The sequence below is a fragment of the Vicia villosa genome, linkage group LG7, assembly GCF_029867415.1.
Source record: "Vicia villosa cultivar HV-30 ecotype Madison, WI linkage group LG7, Vvil1.0, whole genome shotgun sequence".
NCBI lineage: Eukaryota > Viridiplantae > Streptophyta > Magnoliopsida > Fabales > Fabaceae > Vicia > Vicia villosa.
In genome coordinates this window covers 30,375,161-30,379,923 of record NC_081186.1, presented here as the reverse complement: position 1 = coordinate 30,379,923, position 4,763 = coordinate 30,375,161, and positions in this window count along the sequence as shown.

Sequence of the window (4,763 nt, the reverse complement as noted above, 5' to 3'; positions counted from 1 at the left end):
TCAATCGCACTGGAAGCGAATTCGTATCCCACAAGCAAAGTGGAACACGAAACAAGTCGAATCGCAATCAAAGGCTCTCTCGAAGTACCTCGCACATCTCAACAACCAAATCAGTAATAACAAGGAGGCACGCACCGCCATAGAAAATAATAGGAATTAAATTCTAAGTAAATCCTAAAACAAAAATCTAACAAAATTAAATTGTTTTTTTATGACATTTTCATCTAACAATAATAGAACAAAACTATGTACAAAACAATCAAATTCTAACAAAGAAATATTACATGTTTTTTATTATCTCTTCATCAACCAAAAAATTAACAAAATTCAATGATTCTATATTCTATTATCATGTCAAAATCTAACAAAAAAATTGTTTTTATGTCATTCATTATGCTAAAAATAATGGAAAGCAAATTAGTTAAAAAACTAAAACTAATGTGAATTTTATATGAAACAGAGGGGTTTAAGTGTGAGAATCATGGTGTACATAGTGAATCAGACGCAGGCCCTAAAGTATTGCAGGCCCAAACTCGGTTTTTTGTAGCAATCAGCAAAAAGAAGGTGCGTGGGCTCATTCTGGAGGTGTGAATCTAGCAATTTCGTTTAGCCCCAAAGTTTGTTGATCCATCATGATTATGATTTTCAGATTTTTATTCACATTTTATTATCAGGTTTTTTTCTTAATTAACATCAATTAACTAATTAGATTTCTACCTAATTCTCTACTAATCACAATTACCTTCAGTTAATTTCAATTAAGAGAAAAGACTAATACAAAAGGGGATTAGGGTTTACGTGTGTGACTATCAAACTTCATGTTCTCTTCTCCTCATTCATGGCGGCGACGGCGGCTCATCTTCTTCTCCGATCAAACTCGTTAACGCCGCCGCGAGAGATTTCTCCTCCGCCTCACATCTCATCTTAATCTCTCACTCTCTCCGACTTCGTTCTCAAACAATCGTCTCCGGACTCAGCTCTCTGATTGTCTGAACGAAACAAGTTTTCTTCGCCTCAACCTTTCGATCTCTCTCGATCTCTGCTTTCAATGCCTCAACCTTTCGATCTCTCTCGATCTCTGCTTTCAATCTCTCGGTTTCGCCTCTCAGACGAAGCTCCATCGATTTCGATCTCCTTTTCTTCTGTTTCTGTGTTTTTGTAGTTGATGCATTGTTGTTGTTGATGTTGCAGATTCACAGTTGAAGCATGAGGAGGAAGTTGTTGTGGTGATCGGCATATCATTCGTTGATGAAGATGACACCAAGAAACGGCGCTTCACCGTGAGATGAAGATGATGATGATGAAGTGTGATGGTGAGTTTTTGAGATTGAATCAATATGCGATGTTGTGCGATGAATTTTCTGGTTTAACCATCGTGATTTTTCTGCAGCTTCTGATTGAAGTTGTGAGGAGTTGGTGAATGAATCTTTATTGAAGCTTTTTCTTCTGTGTTTTAGTGATGATTCGAGGATTGAAGGTTCATTGATGAAGGTGATTCTAGGTTGAAGTTGAAGAATATGTGAAGAAGGTTGAGATGGAGGTGGAATCGGCTCAGACTGGAGATTGTTGATTGATGAAGATGAAGATGATGAACGTGATGATTGAAGAGAAGATTGAAGAGTTGTTGAAAAAGTTTGTTACAAATTCGGTTACATTCTCCCCTCCCTTTTCTTTTTCTCCTTTTTGTTATCTGTTATTGATTTTTTGTCGTGAATGAATATTGAAGGTGGTGAAGATGAAGCTCGAGAGAGAAGAAGATTCACGGATTCGAGGTGAGGTACTCTGAGCTTGTTATCTCCTCTTATGAAGTGAGTTCCCACTCTTTTTTCTCTCGTTTTCTGATTCTGTTTTCTTTTGTTCCCCATTCTGTTATGAGTTATCTGGCATATGTATCCTTCCCTAGGCTGAACCGCTGCTGTTTTCTCTTGCCGGTTCGATTTATTTGACGTGCAGGGTGGTCGAAGCCGGGTTTCTGAACCGAGTCTGATGCAAGTTCCAGCTTAGTTTGATTTTTATCTGGTTGAACCGGTTTTTTGAGTGCAGCTAGTTTTTGCGTATCAACTGTAACACTAGCTTTAATTCGTGAAACAAAATTATTTAGTCAACTGCTACAATTTTTTTTGATGTAATTTTTGTATTGAATACTCGTATTTGGACTCTGGGTATTTGTAATGAATTTTGTGATGTAGATTGAACTTCCTGGAATTTGTGAAGAATATTTTGTATCTTATAACTATGTGAATACATTCTCCATCTTGTATGCTTAAAACAAATCTGATCCAATCTTGAACGACACGGTACTTGGGACTTAAATCATCATTTGAATGAATACTTTCAGTTACACCTTAATTCTCAAAGTGAAACTCTATTTCCCAATCTCAGTCGACAAATAACTTGCATAGTAAGCAACAAGTGACAAAGAAATGAACCAGATTGTCTTGATTAAAATAAACCCCAAGTTCATATCTCTAACACAATAATAATGCCTTGAGAGGTTCTTGAAAAAGATAGAAGTTAAAACACCTAAGAACCTCTTGACATGAAATCCAATGAATCTTTGTTGAATTAATGATTGCTGACACCATGTATAAGAAAACTCTTTATTATTTTTCTTGATTTTCGAACGACGAAATAAACGTCTTCCATAACTTATAGCACAGAGAAAGAGGGCAAATTTTGGGGTGCAACACATACGCGTATCAGCCTTGCCATACGCGTATCATCAGATCAACTTCCTCTTTTAAAAAATTCCATACGCGTATGAGCATCCTCATACGCTCTCATACGCAATTCACCAGCACAAGGTACTTTGGGACAGGGCAGCTGCGTATCATACGCGTATAGCCCTTGGGGAATGTCCCTCATACGCGTATGACCTCATCCCATACGCGTATGGCACTGTTTCATACGCGAAACACCAGAAAAATTTGTCCAGAACCTGCAACTTCGTAACAGTCCAAAACCCATTCGTTTTTACTCTTACCAGTCCACGATTTTGAGTCAAAAAACCAGAAAATTCACATCTAAACAGCATACGAATTCATCCACAACCACAGTATATGATTCCATAATCAATTTCATTCATCATACCCTAAATCTATCAGTTATTAGGGATAAATAGTCCAAATTTCAATGATGAACACAAACAACAATTTAGAATATAGAATCAATGGATCCAACCATACTCCTAATCCATACTATCACCTATAAAACGATAAAAGAGATTAAACGGAGAGTCTCCCCTTACCTCGGGTAAAAGTCTTGGTTCTTGGTCTCTCCCTCTACAGTTCTCCGTCACGTTCCTCGTTCCAACTTCTGTTCTTTCACGTTCTTTCTTCCCAATTCCCAATTATTTTATGAAAAATAATAATGTTGAGATTAGTGAAAGTTTTACTAAACCACACCCCCATCTTTACTATTTCCTCATACGGCCCAAAAGCCATAAACCATTATTTATTCATTATTTTCACAAAATCCCTATAATTCTAATTATTAATTCAATATTCCAATTAAATTAATATTAAAATTATACGGGTGTTACATTCTACAAGCTCATCTCTAGTGATTTCAGAAAATACCTCGTAAGTTTCTGAATATGAGCCTGAGTCATCTTCTATAGTATCCATGAATGCTAGGTTAGCATGTTCATCTTCAGAGTTAGATTCTTCTTCAGAAGATTCCGAATCATCCCACGTGGCCATCAGACGTTTCTTCTTTTCACATCTTTTCTTTGGCCTTTCTCTTTGAAGCTTTGGACATTCATTCTTGAAGTGTCCTGGTTCTTTACATTCATAACATACAACACCTTTTCAGCTAGTCTTCTGGTATCCAGACGATTCTCCTTTATAATTTGGTCTTCTGAAGTTTCCGAACTTCCTTTGCTTATGCTTCAAGAGTTGGTTGACTCTTCTGGAGAGAAGAGATAGCTCATCTTCTTCTTTCGATCTAGATTCACTCGAGCATTCTTCTTCAGCCTGAAAAGCGTTAGTTTCAAATTTTATAATAGATTTAAGAGCGACAGTCTTACCTTTCATTTGAGGTTCATTTCCGTATAGTTCAATCTCATGACTTCTTAATGCACTGATGAGTTCTTCAAGAGATACATCATCAAGATTCTTTGCAACTTTGAACGCTATAACCATTGGTCCCTATCTTCTTGGTAGACTTTTGATTATTTCTTGACATGATCTACTTTTGTGTATCCTTTGTTCAGAACTCTCAAGCCAGCAGTCAGAGTCTGAAATCTTAAGAACATGGCTTCAATGGACTTGTTATCTTCCATTCTGAAGGCTTCATACTTCTGGATGAGGGCCAGAGCTTTTGTCTCTTTGAGTTGAGCATTACCTTCATGAGTCATTTTGACTGACTCAAACATATCATGCGTTGTATCTCTGTTCATGATTTTCTCGTATTCTGCATGTGAGATTGCACTTAGCAGGATAGTTCTAGCTTTGTGATGACTTTTTAACTCTTTCTTTTGTTTATCAATCATGTTTTTCCTATCTATCTTTTTACCCGCATCTTTTAGATGATTGTAGCCATCTACCATAATATCCCACAGGTCAAGATCTTGTCCTAGAAAGAAACTTTCTAGTCTATCTTTCCAATATACAAAATTTTCTCCATCAAACATAGGAGGTCTTGTATAACCATTGTTGTTTAATTCATTTGCCATAGTGTTTTCCTTCTGGATCCTTTTTTGACACGGTTAAGTGTTTGCACCCATAACCAAGTGCTCTGATACCAATTGAAGGGTATGAAAA